Genomic DNA, 18419 nt, shown 5'->3' with positions numbered 1-18419 from the left:
TATGTGGGGTTAGTGTAGGGTTAGCAGTAGGGTTTTGGTGCTTTAATTTAGGGTTAGAAGTAGGGTTTTGGTTAGTGTATGTATGTGTTTTTTTTATTGTATTTGGGTAGGTAGTGTGTTGTGGGTGGTGGGTTGGCCAACTATGACTGTTCGCGGTTTTAAATTTCGCACTTTAGTATGTTCGACATATTCACGGTTCGCTCTTTATGTGTCGCGCTATTCGAATTCGGGTTTTTCGTCTTTCGAGCGGATAAAGTAGACCCAGATAGTGGAGTGTTTTTTTCCCCTGAACATCATAGCTTTCTTTTTTTCAGAGCTAAGCATAAGTTGCATATTTTCTAGCCTGAAGAAGAGCTGTTGGAGGATTTGTTCAGCTTACCGTTTTGTCTGAAGAGTATTGTTGGCAATTTAAGTAGGTCAGTGGTTAGTCTGTTTGAGTGAAAGTACTAAGGTAATCATAAAGGAATCATGAGAAACAGCTTGACTTAGTGGGTGGAATCAGATACAGAGGACACACTTTTGACACAGAACTATCTGAGAGGTAATCCTAGGTCAGTGGCACTCGTTTATTCTCATTTCATTAATTTGGTATAAGTATTTTGTACATAGTAATAACATTCTTTTTACTATTTTTGATGCCCAGAATTGCATTTCAATTAGCCAAAAAGGTATCTACTATCACTGAGCATATTAACCAAAGTCTAACAAAAATGTTGGTATTCTATTTGACCTTTACAGATATTGGACAGTTGGCATTCTCAGATAAAGTAAAGGTTTTAGGCTGAACATAATTTAATGATACTTTTTGGAGTATAGAACATCAAACTGTCACACTGTATAATAAAACACTATTTTGTATACACAGGAATATGCTTTCAGATTTTATCGAGCTCATGGTGATACATAAGTTAAAAAATAAGATTGTGGCACATTCATTTTATATTTTAAAATACAATGTATCCCCTCAAATTTACATGGTATGACAAATTCTGATCAGTCCAGAACTTTTTATTGCAAGTGTGCCCCAATAATCCATGGCAATATTGGTTCAGGCAGTTTTTAGGAACTGGACTATGAACAGTATATAAACAGTATATGTTGACTCGGTATTAGATAAAAGTAAACATGCATTGTGCTGTTTCCATCTCCTTTTCTCCCAACTATTTTCATGGAATTGGCTACAGACTCTAACCTCAGAGGAGTGTATAGGTTCTTCCTTTATGCCATTGTTTAAATTTTGATTTTCAATACTGGATTCTTATACTGGTATACCTTTCTCTGGTCCAGGACCCGGTTTTATGCTGATTGCATACAACATCTGCTAAATCACCTTTGTGTAGGGTTTTGATTGTATAATCATTTCCAAATGAATATGGAATGGCTGCATTGCTTCTTGCCACTGTTATCAATACTTCTAGCTTTATCCATTCAGGTGATAATTCACAGGCTTACATTATGGTCTAAACAAATACTGGGACAGATTTTATACTGGTTAAGTTTTAAGAAATAAATACTTTTTTGGTACAGATTTAATTGTATCACTAACCTGTAGATGCAATAAGTAGTTTTTAGTGCTTTGTCATGTACTACTGTATTATAGCTATGGAAATCATATAAGAAACTAATAATTTCACCAGAGGATAGAATTGTACACTATAAACTATTTCATATGGCCTGTCTTTGTTGTTCTAATACAGGATGAGCATATACGCCTGTGTTCCATTACTGTGGTCAACAGGGTACTAGGGATCATGTATGTTGCCTGAAAATGTATAGATTCATAGGTACTTAATTAGGTATTGATCTATGAGGATCTTAAGAAGCCTAGCCTTAGCCATGACAGTTTTTAGTCCTTGTATTTTTCATATGAATAACCCAGCTATAGGCTGAATAACTGACATGATGAGTTTATTACTGGTCCCATTATTTTGCTTAGTTCTCTTCCATTCCCGTACCCTTCTCTAGGTCACAAACTGCATAACATTAGACTACATCAACATTAGATGCTGTTAGATGTTTGTTGCCTTCAGCAGTGTCCTTTATGTGCTATTTCAAATAAAGGGGCTAGAAGGTGGCACCCTCTCTGTCCAACCAGTGCTTCATGTCCCTGCCAAGTAGCTCAACACACACACACACACACACACACACACACACACACACACACACACACACACACACACACACACACTGAGGTCTGATTTACACACACACACACACCTGGGAAAGACTGGCACAGGTTTACTAGCTATGCCTCCTTCTGCCCAGACTATACGGTAGTTATCACTGCTACAAGCCACGTCCTTATCAGCTACTTTAAGGCCCTTAACAAAGGGTGTCCAAACTTACTGTGTAGTGTTACTGTTAATACAAATGGTAATTTGACCAAAAGCAATGCTATTAGGAGTGGCCAAATAAATATGCAAATACTCTCAGAACTTAAATATGTCTCACAAATATCAGCCACAATGAAAGTTTTAAATATATTTAATAATAAATAATAAAAGAACAAGAAACTACTCAGTATGTAATCACAGTTACATTAGAGTTCAAAATCACAGCAAATACTTAAAACAACATTGCAGGACAGTCTCAAATAAATAAAGAAAACATCTAAACTGTACTTCATTATATTCCTGTCTGAATATAAGAGAATTACTATAGTCTAGTTAACTTACTTACAGAGCAAACAAAACATATGCGGTGAGTTGGTCTTCCAGATGACATTGTCAAGTCAAAGACAAAATACAAAATGCAAAATGCCCAGTGTCTCTCTCTCTCAGAGAGTTCTTAAACTAATATCTCAAATAGTACTACTGGGATAGCTTGTAAAATGACATAATTTCTTGTCATCTGACTATAGTTCCCAGGCTCAAAAACAACCATTGATGCAGCTGGTAGCATTTAGCATCTATCTGTAAAAATACAGAAACAAGGGCTTTTCTAAGATCTAAGGATGATCCTGGAAGTCATAAAACAATAAACACTTCCAAGCCATGACAATACAAAAAACTTTTAGTTCTAGACATTGTGTCTGTTACTGCACTGAAACTGAATGATAACATCATTTTATTATGTGGTCATAAAGTAATTTAAATTTCTGGCTATTTTTCTGAAATTAACTTCTTGTATTGGAGTTTCCATTGTTAAAATGTATACGTCTAAACAGTTATAATAGTGTAGATACATTTCTGTTCTCTTCCAATAGGTTACACTGTGGTTACACTTTTAAGCTCAGTACTGTACATACTCTGTTCAACATACATTTCTGTACCAGCAGTTTGATATACACATAACATACAGTTCTAACACATTTGTAACACAAGCATATGAATCATGTTGATAGTCACAAATGACATATAATTATTTACAAAATTCCAGATAGCTTGGCTGGCAGTATCTCCTTTATTGTCATTTTTCCTCTCCCCCGAAGACTCAAACTAGTTTTTTAAGTGAGCCTTCAGAAACGTTGCTTGAGAGGGTTGAGCCTATCTGGGAATACTGTACCCCATTCCCTGTCTTGAGATTCCAGCTTTCTTGGCAATGCTAACCCCAGTACAGTGCTGCAGTGTCTTATCATATACCTGCAATCCTAGACTCCACCATAGTAAGTTGGGATTCTGCTGGCTGGCTCCCTGCAGCCATAGATCCCCCTCAGACTCCTCCTGCCTTCTATTACAAATACATATCACCAGGGCCTCTTTATCATGGTCAGGGTTCATCATGTTCACATGGAACGGTTTGTGCCCCTGCATCCTGTTTAGCAGTTCTGCGATGTAGTTAACAGTACTGACCTTCCTTACCACTTTGAAGGTTCCCTCCCAAGCTGCCTGCAGCTTGTTGCTCTGACAGGAATGAGAACCATAACCTGTTGACCTACAGCATACTCTCTAGCTCAAGCATTCCTGTCATACCAGACCTTTTTCTGCCAGGCTCTCCTGGGCCAAGCCTTGTCCTGAGGTTTAGGACATATGCCACAACAGACTCCTTGTGGGATTCACACTCATCTTCCCACTCATCACGAATCAAAATCTAGAGGTCCTCTCACCCTATGCCTAAAAAATAACTCAAAGGGTGAAAAACCTGTGGATTCCTAGGCCACCTCTCTAAAAACAAATAACAGATGGGGAAAATATTTGGCCCACTCCCTCTTAAACTGGTCTGCAAATGCTCATAGCATGGTCTTTAGTGTAGAGTTTAACCTCTCAACCAGACCATTAGTCTGGAGAAGGTAGGGGTGGTGTTTAGGTTCTTGACCCCACAGTGTTTCCACATATAAGCCATCAGGTCTAACATGAAATTGGCACGTCTGTCAATTATAGGTTCATAGGTTCATAGGTTGGTACTAGGCTATCAGCCCTAGGGCCTATGCAAGCCTAGCCATAACAATTCCCCGGATATTTCTTCCCACAATATTTACTTCTCTGGTCCCTTGTCTAGCAGGGTGACTGACATGATCCACGGGATGAATTTCCTATCTCCCATCCAATCATCAAGTTTCCTTTTGAAGAGGACCAATGAGGAGCTCTGCTTGACATGTATGGGCAGTCTATTCCAGGGTATGGGGAGTCTTTGGGTCAAGAACCTATCCCTCCAACATGTTTTGTTCATTGTGATTGCAAGGTTTAGATCCCTGGAGTGTGTAGCTCTGAGGGATTGGGATTTCTTTAAGTGGAGCATGTCCAACAGCTCAGGGCTTGACACGGCCTTGTATGTTAAGCAGAGATCGCCTTTGAGTAGACAATATGCCACAGAGTATAGCTAGAGTTTTTTAGACAGTCAGCATATAGCATCTGCTTTAGGCCTGTGATTCTTTTAGTGAGGCATTTCTGTGGCCTTTCCAGTAGTTGCAGATGTCTTGTGAGGTACATACCAAATGGGGCATTATACTTTATAATGGGTCTAATGAGGGATGATTACAGTGGGACAATGACCTCCTTTTTTCTGGATGAAAAGCCCTTAGTGATGAGGTGTGCCACATAGAAGGATTTCCTGACTGTTGTGGTGATGTGGTTATCGAAAGTGAGACCACTGTCCACCTGTGTCCCTAAGTCTCTCATCACACTTTTGATGTTTAGTGTCCTGCCACCTATGTGGTAATTCATGTGACCATGTTTTTTTCCAAAGGGGATAACTATATATTTCTTGGCATTAAGCTTGAGCCCATTGCTCTGGCACCAGGCATCTGTTTCTGTAAGGCCCTTTTGTAGAATATCCACATCATTTGAGGATTCAATAATGGCTCCCAGTTTGCAGTCATCTGCAAACTTTGTTAGCCAGAGTCCCTTAGTGTTGGCCTGTACTTCCAAAAAGTAGATGCCAAACAAGAGTGGTCCCAGGACTGACTGAACCCTGAGATACTCCACTTGTCACTTGCCTGGAGCTGGATTTGCAGTCGGCTACTTTTACAGTCTGGGTTCTGTCAGTAAGCCAGTTGGCAACCCATCGAGTGAGTAGGGATTTATGCCCAGCTTAGTAAGTTTATCTATGATTCCAGAGTGGGGGATGGTGTTGAAGGCCTTGGCGAGGTCCAGATAGGCAGTGTGGACTGCTTTACCCTCGTCCACAGCTGTGGAGACTGATGGGCTACCCTGTAGCAGTGACATTGAAGGTGGGCCACAGCTGCTTGTGGGTACTGATATTCCCTTGGACAGAGTATTTCTTTTGGGAAACTTACCCTTCTGAAAATCTCTAACAAAGCATTTGCTACCTTTTCTGTCTCAATGGAGGACAGAGCCACTGCCTCAGGGTATCTGGTAGCATAATCTACTACCACTAGGATATACCTCTTCCCTGTGGAACTTGGGATACTCAGAGGCCCCAGAATATCCATAGCTATGCTTTGAAATGGCTCCTCAGTCATAGTCAAAGGCATCAAAGAAGCCTTGACCTTGTCTCCTGCCTTGTCTACTTTTTGGCTCTGCTCACAGGTGCTGCAGTACTCTGCTAAATCTCTGGAAATCCCAGGCCAGGCCAGTAAACGTTCTGCATAATACATCTCTTTGTATGCTTTATTCCCATATGACCTGCAAAGAGAATGTCATGGGCTATGGCTAGAAGTGCCAGATGGTAGGCTCTGGGCACCACTAACTGCTGTATTCTCTCACCCTCTAGCCCCCCACCCCTCAGAGGTCCACTCTCTATACAGTAAACCTTTGTCCCAGTATTCAAATTCTCCCTTTTCTTGAGAATCAGGTGCCTCATTAGCTATCTCCCTCAGGCCTTATAATGTAGGGTCTGAGATCTGAGATTGTCTCAACTCTCTCTTTATAACTCTTCCTAGTTCCCCTTCTACAGGAAGTCTATTTTCTGACAGTGGTGCCTCACTGTCAGTCTGGGTACTACTACTCACCTCTCCCCTTGCAGTCACTCTGTCCAAGGGAATATCAGTACCCACAGGCAGCTGTGGCTCACCTTCAATGTCACTGCTACAGGGTAGCCCACTCACTGAAATAACCACCACACCAGCCTTGGCTTCAAGTCTATGGTCTGTCTGCATCCCCCAAGCCACCAGACCCACATGTTTGTCTCCAAGCCTTACTGTATGCCACTGCATGCACAAAAAGTACTGCATTATCAAAATCATTCCCTAACAGGACATCTGCAGGAATATCTTCAAACATACCTACTTGCTTGCTTCCTTTTCCACCCTTCCAGTCAAGGTGAACCCTAGCCAACAGTATTTGTAATGGGGTCCCTCCTGAAGCTCTGACTGGAGTAGACTACTCAAGCAAGTAGTGCTCCCCTTTAACCTTTTCAGGCTTCACAATGGTTAGGTCAGAGGCTGTGTCTCTCTTAGCAGTGGCCTGTTTCCCATTTACTAAGATAGGATATAACCTCTTGTGATAATTTGGTATCCTTATTGTCTCCAGATAACTTACTGCTGGCATTCTGTCATCCTCACTTACTGGTTCTCCCAACGTTTGTTCCCCACCTTGCCTCCATGGACACCTATATGTTACATGGCTCCACTTGTTGCATTTAAAACATTTAACCCTTGGTCCTGGATGGGTACATGGACTAGTGGCTTCTGCTGCTAATGGCAGACTCTGTTCAGGTGGTTTAGGCTACTCACCATGGGTTCCCTTAGACTCATGATCAGCACTGGGTATCCCTTTCCTGTGCAGTGATCCCTTGCTTGTTAGGTATAGGTCTCTATTTTTCCCCAACTCATCTTCTGTGTTACATTTTCTATCCACTAACCAGATTCTCATGTCCTCAGGCAAAGTTCTAAAAGCTTGTTCCCTCACCAAAAGGTCTGTCAGCCCTTGAAAAGTGGTGACCTGACATCCACTCACCCATTTATGAAAATAAGTACTTAACTCAGCAATATATTCATACACACTTTCATCTGCCTTGCATCTATGTTCATGAAACTTTTTTCTGTAAGCTTCAGATGTTAACTTAAAACACTCAAACAAGTTTTAACTGTATTATAATTTAAGCAATCAGTATCAGACAAATTAGAAATAGCAGTTACAGCTTTACCATGGAGTAAGGGGGGGGGGTCAGGAGCCATACCCAAAGCCCTTGGTCAACATTATACTGTTTACATACCCTTTCAAATATATGAATAAAACTGCTCCAAATTATCACCCTCTGTAAATTGTGGAAGAAATTTACTGACCTTTGTTGCTTCTGGGGTTTTGTTATTCCCTTCTCCATTATCTCCATGACCCTGGCAAGCAGCCAGCATCTACTTTTCATGTTGCCTCTGCCTCTCATTCGCTTCATTTTACAGACATCGCAGTCTGTCTGTTGTTTCTAATTCCATTTTTTTCTCCTGCTGATTCTATTTCCAAATGTTTGACCTCCAGTTCACATATCTTTAACTCCAGACAGATTTTAAGTCCTCTGTAAAAAGGTTGAACTGTCCATTTTCTGAGTGTTGTACCTTCCCAAGGCCTTTCTGACTGTTCTCCTGGTTGCTGATCTGTGATGCAGCTGTGACTAAGGCTGCAATCATCTCCACTTTAGTCAGACTGGCATGCCCCAGTCCTTTGGCTTGGCACATCTTAGCCAACTGGCTCCTTGTCAGCTTGCCATACTCCTCTGTGGACATCCTTGCCTGCTCTCCCTGACTAAGCTAAAAAATACTCAAACTATTGTGATGTGAAACTCTGAATGTTCACTGTGTGGCTGATTAAAAGTACAAACACCTTCTTCAGTGACCAGTGTTAGGCTACATGAATTGAATATCTACACCCAAATCCCAATATGTGGCTATCCCACCACTGCCACCAATATATGTAATGCCCCACCATTGGCCCAGTAATCAAGGAGACTCAATCCTTCCCACTAGCACCAGTGGGGGATGTACATTGGGAGGATGATAAGTACACACACAGTATTTCCAGATGCAGCTCTCTGCATCAAGTGCAGATTTCCTTAAGAGCACACAGAGACCACAGTCATTTTAGGGCTGGTTTCTCCCTCTTTCTCCAGATCCCCAATAAGACTGCACACTAACACAACTATAGAGTTGAGATCCCAGCTGAGTGGCCAGGACAAGACTTCCAGCACCCGCTCTATCCAACAAGTACTTCATGTCCCTGCCCAAGTAACTGACACAGGGTTACTAACTATGTCCCCTTTTGCCCAGATTAAAGGTAGTTATCACTGCTGCCAGCCACTTCCTTATTACCTACTTTAAGGCCCGTAACAGAGGGTGTCCAATCTTACTGTGTAATGTTACTGCTAATACAACTAGTAGTTTGACCAAGAGCAAGGCTATTAGGAGTGGCATACACAGAGTCCCCAAGTAAATATGCAAGTACTCTGAGAATTTAAATATGTCTCACAAATATCAGCCACAATGAAAGGTTTAACTCATATCCGAGTGACGCCTCCAGGTGCATCTGCATTTAACTCCTACTGACACCACTAGGCATCAAATATTGCTTGTTCATATTTGCTTCAATAATTCCAAAACCATGCAATGTATGAAGTTTTAAAAGATTTCATCTTATAGCTTATACAATGGTAAACCCAAATGCATTAATAGTTGACCTCTGTCTAGTGCAGGTAAATAGATATTAACTGTTGTTGTATGGTATTAATTTATAAAGATATAATTTTCACATTCTTCTAAATATCTCAACAACCAAGTAACAGAGGTAGAACTCCTTGCCCTCTTATGAAAACTCTCAGTTAGATGAATAAACAACTGCTGACAGCATGTGTGCAAGTTGAGTGGTTGCTAAGATATTGAAAGTTGTTTACAAAATATTACAAATATATTAGTTACTGTGTTTACTGTGACTTATAAAATTCAGTTTAAAACCTAGAACCTAAAGAATAATTCCAATATAAAAACAGTTTGTGCTGAATAGTTTGTCATTTAGACCTCTTTCATAATCACTATGGTTCCAGAGATATGGACATTTGTTTGAAATGTGAGGACATAATTTGATTTTGTCAAAAGGCTTAATCTATGCCCATTGGAGGTTACAGTGCAAACATCCTGAGCTCCATTGGAGTGCATAAGTTAAATATATTTAATAATAAATAAAAGAACAAGAAAATACTCAGTATATAATCACAGTTACACCACAGTTAAAAATCACATCAAATACTTAAAACAACATTTCAGGACAGTCTCAAATAAATAAGGAAACATCTAAACTATACTTCACTACAGTATATTCCTGTCAGAATCTAAGAGCATTACTATATGCTAGTTAACTTACTTACAGAACAAGAAAGACAGATGTGGTGAGTGGGTCTTTCAGGTGATGTTGTCAGGTCAAAGACAAATAGAAAATCCCCAGTCTCTCTCAGAGAGTTCTTAAATTAATATCTCAAATAGTACTGCTAGGATAGCTTGCAGAATGACATCATTTTTTGCCATCTGACTTCAGTTCTCAGACTCAAAAACAACAATTGATGCAGCTGGTAGCATTTAGCATCAATTTGTGAAAATACATAAACAAAGACTTTTCGTACGTCTAAGACAGATCCTGGAAATCATAAAACAATAAACACTTCCAAGACAATACAAAAAAACTTGTAGTTCTAGACATTGTGTCTGTTACTGCACTAAAACTGAAAGATAACATTGTTTTATTACATGGTCATAAAGTAATTTAAATGTTCAGTTATTTTTCTGAAATTAACTTCTTGTGTTGCAGTTTTTTGTTAAAATATATACATCTAAACAGTTACAATAGTGTAGATACATTTCTGTTCTATTCTAATAGGGTACAATGTGGTTACACTTTTATGCGCAGTACTGTACAAACCCTGTTCAACACTCACTTCTGTACCACCAGTTTGATATTCACATAACATATAGTTCTAATATATTTGGAATACAAGCATGTGAATCATGTTGATATTCGCAAATGGCATATAATTATTTCCAAAATTCCACATAGCTGGGTTGGCAGTATCTCCTTGTATTACAGTCATAATAGCTGTGTTGAAATGTCCTGAATACACTACTTGGCTTCAGACAAAAATTTAGAAAACAATATAATATGTCACCACCTCTCAATGCAAGATAGGTGAAAGGTTTTCTAGGTATAGCAAACTAGAATTTAGGGTCTTAATGAGAAAGTACACTATGTATATGGGCAGATATATACCAGAAATCTACTGAAGACCTAAAAACAAAGCTTGAATTCAAATTGTAATGTCATACCTCAATGCAACGACAGACTCATTTTTATAGGGTTAGTATGTCTGGGGCTATTCTTTGCCATATGCTGAATGATAGAAAATGAGCACATACACCAGCTGATCAGTGATTCATAAAGTAATATATATGCATATTATTAAACAGAGACAAAATGCATATTATTAAACAGAGACAAAATGCACTTGTTATAGCCTGGTTATAATCATGGCTTGTAAAACTTAACCAGCTTCTGGAAAGTGAGTTGTTAGATGGCACAAAAACACTATATCAGGCTGCAAGGCAAAGATAGAAGGATAAAGAAGTTAGACATCCTTCATAAGGGATGCCACCAACAACTTGCTCACCAGTCCACAGGACATTAAAGATAGATGGAAGGAGTACTTCCAGCAGCTTCTGAATGAATAAAAGCTAACAGAAGCTGGACTGCCCCAGACACATCCTACAGTAAACAAAAAGGAGGAGCCTACCCTAGAAGAAGTAAGAACAGCACTAAGGAAAATGAAGTCAGGGAAAGCACTAGGCTCAGACGAGGTCACAGCAAATATGATCAAGTTGTTGGGTGAGAAAGGGGAGAAGTGTCTCCTGAGGGCACTTATAGTGGTATAGAGAGAAAGCCATATCCCAGATGACTGTAGAATAACCATACTAGTGCTAGTGTACAAGAACAAAGGTAAAATACACAACTGTGGGCAGTACAGAGTTATCAAACTTCAGTCAAACTTCATGAAAGTTTTGGAGTAGGTGATTGATATGCAGAGTAGTAGAAAGTAGATGGGAGATGAGCAGTTTGGACTCAGATCAGGATGCAGCACAAAATACACGATGTTTACAGTGAGACGTATACTTCAAAGAAGATAGAGATGAAGAAAGAGTTCAATTGGGCATTCCTAGACTTGGAGAAAGCATATGACAAGGTCCCAAGAAAGCTGATGTGGGCAGTCCTGAGGTGGTTTGAAGTCCCACAAACGTTGTTAGAATTAGTGCAGAGAGTGTACAAGGACTGAATGGCTCAAATATGAACACTGTTTGGTCTTACAGAGGGATTCCCAGTGGGAGTGGGTGTGCATCAGGGTTCAGCTCTGACCCCACTGCTGCTTATATTGGTGATGGACTACAATAGCAAACAGGCAGGAGAAAAGAGATCAACAAAGTTGCTGTATGCAGATGATGTGGCGTTAAATGCAGACTGAGCAAGACCATTAGCAAAGGATAGGGGAATGGAATGCACAACTGAAAACAGGATGAAATTGAGTGCAGATAAGACAACTGTAAAGGCAGCAAATGGGTGAAAACAAAAGAAGTTGAGAACTGAGATGAAAGGGAAAATAGTGGAACAGGTTAACAACTTCAAGTATCTGAGAGATGTGGTTGAGAAGAAGAAAGTCTGAATGATTATGTGAAAATGTGAGGTATTGCCATGTCTGCCAGGGGGAATAGGGCAGTGCATGTGTAACATATGCCAGGATAGTTAGCTGAAGTTTTTTTAAATAATTTTGTGTCATTTGACTATCACACTGACTTGTACAGATACTTTAGGGGATGTGTCAGTAGTGTTGTGACTAATTATATGTTTGGGTGGGGAATTCTGGAAGGGAAGAGAGTGGAGGTTTTTGAAGTTGTTCTATGGCTTTCAGATAATGCAGCAGTTCTTGGCAGAGGTCTGGGTGTGTGTTGTGCCACAGTCAGGTGATCACATTTTATATCATTCTATAATCAGCATTGAGACGATGGAATTCTCACAGCAGCTTGCTTTGTTTAATTTTCTTTGGAACCTGATATAAAAATCTGTGACAGTCAGTTGAGTTAGTTCCGTTGTTCAGTTCAGTCTGTTAGAAGCTCATCACCTTGCCTTGTGGAAGTAAGCATCTCAGCATCTAATCTTGCCTTGCTGTATTAATTAAGTTAGCTAGGGAACAGTCATTCTTTAGACAGTCAGGAAATACAGTGAGATTAGTTGAGTATAGTTTTTTTGCATCTGTTTGAATCTGTCCAACTGTGTTAATTTTATTTCTCCTATGGTTGAAACGCTGGTGTTTATTGTACTTAGATATTTAGTAGACTCATTTTTTTTCTATTTTATTATTTATTATTAAATATTTTTATACCTTCCATTGTGGTTGGTCTTTTAGATAATACTTTTAACATCTTGAGAGTACTTGTGCTTATTTCAGTGATGCCGTGGCCACTCCAAAAAGCCTTGCTGCTTTAGTTGCACTCTACTATTTATATTAGTATTTATTTTACTCAATATAATTGGATACCCTTATAAGAGCCTTAGAGTAGTGGACTGATGGCAGCATGTTTACATTATAGTCTGGGTAGAAGGGGGCACAGCTAGTAAATCTGTGCCAGCCTTTCCCAGTAGAGTGTGTGTGAAAATCAAATACCTAGGTGTGGGTGTATCAGGTACTTGGAACTGGGGCACATTGCTCCAAAGTGAATCTTGTTTGGGATCTGGAGAAACAGAGTCCAGTCCCAGGTCTGGAGTGGGTTCCCGGTATGCTCATAGGGGAAATTGTTCTTGATGCAGACAGCTGCATTTGAAATACTGTGTAAATCCATTCCTGTTTTTAGTGACCATCTCTCACTGGTGTCAGTGGTGAAGATTGAGACTCCTTGATTATTGGCCTGGGGGTAGAGAGACCATCACAGATGCGATCAAAGCTAGAACCAGATGGGTTGCAGCCAACTGGCACAGAGTACCAGGATAAGCAGAAGAATGCCAAAGAAGATGAAAAGTAAACTGTACCAAAGAATGATGTGATCAGAACTACTATATGGGACAGAAACCTGGTCAGTAAAAGCAGAGCAGTTAAGGAAGCCAGAGGTGATGAAGATAAAATGCCTAAGGTGGGTAGTACGATACACACTGTGGGACAGATGAAGAAATGAAGAAATCAGAGCAGAGCAGAACCCAAAGTAGCTCTATTCACAAATAAGGTAAACAACAACAGATTACAGTGGTCAGGTTCATGTGCAGAAAAGTAGAAGACAATCTACTGAAGAAGATTTAGGACCAACAAGAATAAGGCAAAAAGAAATTAGGTATCCAGCAAAGAGGTGGATGGATTGTGTGAGAGAAAACAGGTGAGACTCAGGCAAGACTGTTGAAAAATGTAGAAAGGTGGAATTGAATTGCGAGAGATGGAGACAGTAGACAGGACACCCCAAACCCATGCAGAAAATGGGAAAATGAGGTTGAGGATGATGAAACCACTTGAAACAATATTTATTAATCCAGATTGCAAACAAGGTCTAAGGAGTGAAAGGTGAATATTAAAACGAATGCCATATTAGTTCAAAGTTTTAAGACTTAATGCCATATTAGTTAAAAGTTTTAAGACAGAGAAAATACAACAGATTACATCTCATAAATACATTAAAGAAAGCGAAAGTATATATTTTTAAGGAGTCAGAAATGTGTGTTGATCTAACGGCAGGTCATGCAGTACCAAGGAATATGACTCTAAAATACATCAAAATAGAACCTGAAAAAGATCTTGTGCAGTACTAGGTATAATCACTCTTTATAACAGACATGTGGCCATTGAAGAAAGCTTCGATCTCGACTTGGATTTCTTGGTATCCATGTTTCGAACACATAATATGCCAGTTATGATCGGAGACACAATCAGTATCCCCTATGATGCAACCTCATGAAGTGCAGTCAGTAAATTACTAAGTTAAAAAAGAGACAATAATGTTATTGTATGTAATAAATCAGTAGTAAAATCAAGCACAATAGTGCATCTAAGCTGAGACAGAGAAGGCAGTGAAATTTATATACGCTGCAGCACTTATGAAGAAGCTGGCTTGCCTTTTGTAGACTAGGCTGCTTTGTTGGTTATCCAGTAAGATTAAAACTTCTCTGCACTGCTGGGCTCTGCTAAGCAAGCTTCCAGCTATTTTAAGACTCCACGCTTCTGCCCATGCAGAGGCCAACCAATCAAAATGCAGCTGCCAATGCCCTCTCTAAGAAACTGGACAATCAAAAACAGGCACTTCAATCTTTCTCTGTAATCTGTGCTCAGATAGCTGTCATCCAGAAGCCTTTTCTGCCAACATGAGCTGGAACAACTATTAAATATGATGTACTGTTTAATTTCTAGAGCTGCATCATTTTTTTTCTTCATATTGAGAGTGTCCTAGTTCTGCCATGATAGTTGCTGAATATTGTGTTCTGCTTAGGTGCCATTTTAGATTATAGCAACTTTTACTCAACAGATTGCTTTTTATACTCGTTTGATGAGCTGGAAAAAATGTAGGCCCAGTCCCAGGAAGCTAACAGAATGCATGTAGTGCACTGAATCAGTAGGAACCCACATGGAAGTGGGCTTTGCAGATTTCTTCTCCTCCTCCTCCTCCTCTGTAGTCATCTATCATCTTTGGAGTGGCCCAGCACTGAAGAGTACAAAAAGTAAACATGCCAGGCTTTGTCATTCATTAAAAAAACAGCATCTTCATTTTATCCACAGAGGATAGGCTTATCAATATCGGTCACCTTCTTTTATGGAAGAACGACAGGTAGGAAGTCAGGTAGACTGTTTGGAAGGTAGTGGGACTCAAACGTCTGGTTGCTGTTTGTGTAGAAATTAAGAATTATTCTTGAACTCTTCCAAGGGCTTAAAGATAAGTTCGACATTCTATCCAGGGATCATTGGAAATTTCTTTACCTAAAATATGCTATTACTAAACTGAAGAACAGGAAGTTGTTGTATATGCTAAAACCATCACCTTAATAATAATATTGTCAGTTATGTACACCTATGTCACATATATTATATATTATATGTTGTTTACCTTTCCATATATGTAGTTTTCAAGTTTTACTGTACTGCCTGCAAGTTTTATTTTCAGATGTGTGTTAAATGCTACACTTTGTGATAAACTATTGCATTTCTGCTTCTGGAACTCAGGTTGTGGCTGAAAAGGATCAGTAGACCAGCCTATCTACCCAGTTATCAAATAGTAAATAAAATAAATAAATAAAAATGTAAATCCCCTCCTTCATTGTTAAACAGGCCATTTTATGAACAGACAACTGGGAAGAGAAAGATAACTGGCCCATATCTCTCACAGTTGGCTAAAATGTTCAATGTAAAGTGTATAGAGAAGATCTGAATGTCCTTTATCAGATGGGTTACGATCTACCAAGCAGCTGTAGACAAAGAACTATCAGGTTGTGGCTGTACAAAATACATCAAACTATGCTCCATGGCTCTCTAAAGATGCTAGAGCACTAATGCATACCAGGGGTAGCACCTGGAAGTTATGGCTCAAAACCAGGCATACTCCCCATCTATTTAAATACAGACAATTACGTAACCTAGTTAAGAAATCGGTCACCAAAGACAAAACGTCTTACTACGACTCTACTCAACTGGACAACAGGTCCAACCCACTCAACTTCTGGACTATTCTTAACAAAATACCTTACCCTGGAATGCCTTCTAGCCCCTCACCCTACCCCCAACAAATCTCCTCCTGAATTTGCTACCCTACTCAAACACTTCATTGACACTATCCAAAACCTTACACCCTCAAATACTAATGCTGAAACTATCACTACTACCAACAACCATCATAGTCAGAATCTCTTCTCATTTAAACCTGTGTCAACTTCCTACATCAAATCCCTTCTTTTTAAGCTTAAACCATGTTCTCCCTCTACCGATAACTACCTCCTACATTTCTCAAACTCGCTGCTGAAGCTATAGCCTATCCTATATCCATTCTCATTAACAGATCTATACAATAGGCTACAGTTCCTGCTATCTTTAAATCCTTCTATACTATCCCACTGCATAAAGGTGGCAACTCCACTGATCCATCTATCATCCCATTGCTATTCTTTCTCCCATCTCCAAGTTGCTCGAAAAATGCATACATACACAACTTCTCAACCATCTCCTCCAACACAACCTTCTCACTCTCACTCAGCATGGTTTCCATCCCCACCACAGCACATCCACTGCCCTCCTCTCTTTCACTCATACCATAGCCAATGCCCTTGATAACAATCAGCTAATATCTTGCCTTTTCCTTGACCTTTCCAAAGCCTTTGACACAGTCTTTCACCCTGTACTACTTTCTAAATTATCTAACCTCAACCTGTCTTCTTCCCCCCCTTGCTTGGTTCTCCAGCTATCTCTCAGGTAGGCAGCAATCTGTCAAATGACTCTCCTCCTGCTCTCCCTTTATATCTGTTCCAACAGGTGTTCCTCAAGGCTCTATCTTGGATCCCCTCTTATTTAATATCTTTACAAACAAACTATTCACCTCTTGCAGACAATCTTCTCTTATACAATATGCAGACAACTCTACACTCATCTCAATCTCCAGTAGTATCACAGATCTTCTCACCCTTACTCAAAACTTATTTCTATCCACAGAGAAATGGCTATCTGACAATCTGCTTATCCTTAACCCTAAGAAGACCAAGCTCCTGCTCTTTCTCCCCCGCTGTTTTACCAATCACAAATCTACATTTACCATAACATCCTCTAACAACACAATCATAAAACCTGAACCACACACTAAACTGTTAGGAGTCATTAGAGATGATGAGCTCAAATTTAACTTACACTTACTGGAAGGAATAAAAAAAAACACACCAGAAACTTGGCTTGCTCTATCGTAACAAAAGATTTCTTACTCCAAATGCTAGACTCTCCCTAGCACAGTCCTTCCTCCTGCCCACACTTATCTACGCAGCCCCAATACTAACCAATATACAAGCTACTACCATGAACAAACTGCAACAAACTTACCATAAAATTGCAAGATTCATTACTAACTCTCCCTACAACTCCCATCACTGCCTTGCCCTGAACTCATTCCAATGGTTTGAATTCCCTCAACTACTACTACTTTCTCAATTTCAGGTTATTCACTCCATTCTATACAGGCCTTCATCCTGTCCAGCTCACACTACACTTGTATCTACCTTTACCCCTTCTAGAACACTCCACACCTCTAACCAACAACTTCTGAATGTAGATCATCCAAAGAAGAACACAGGCAAACTACAATATAACTGCTATATAGCCCACACTTGGAATAAACTTCCTCTGAACATCCGTTCCATCATACATCATGCACACTTTAAAAAAGAACTCAAACGTTATCTTCTCAACACTAAATCATGTCTCTGCTTAGAACCTACCTGATATGTCCCCTTTATACAATTGGTGCTCCTTCCCTCTGAACTCCTGAAAGCACTTATACCTTCCTACAAAGCCTATGCAAGAAATCTGATTCACTTGTATATCTCTGGTTTGATCACTTGTATATACCTTATTTTGTACATAAAGAAAAAAGAAAAAAAAACACATTAGGGGTTCATATACTCATTTCTTTGAGAAAACCCTCTTGCTGTAATTTAAATATGTTTGAGTCATATTTGTATTAATATGTTTTGGAGTTATGCTTGGCTATGGTACTTTCTATGTTTTGTTACCTATGTTGTCCTAATTGTTTTTGTAATTGGAGCTTTTCTCCTCGGCTCTCAACTGAAAACGGGCTCCTGCCCAGCTGGACCAACCCAGTTAACAAATGTCAAATAAAATAAAATAAATAAATACAGTAAATGGACTTATGCAGGACCTTTTTTCAGCCATTGCCTGTCTCATAGACACAATAAATTGCTCACATAAATTTTGCAAAGTATATTATATGCACACTATTATGTACAGCTGAAATAACTGACTGCTTACAACATATATGGTACAAAAGTTAAAGATATAAAGTAGCAAATATGAAGTAGTAAAAATAAAATTGCACT

This window comes from Protopterus annectens, chromosome 2.part1 (genome assembly GCF_019279795.1).
Source record: "Protopterus annectens isolate FY-2018-M chromosome 2.part1, PAN1.0, whole genome shotgun sequence".
Lineage (NCBI taxonomy): Eukaryota > Metazoa > Chordata > Ceratodontiformes > Protopteridae > Protopterus > Protopterus annectens.
This window is presented reverse-complemented; position numbering follows the sequence as displayed.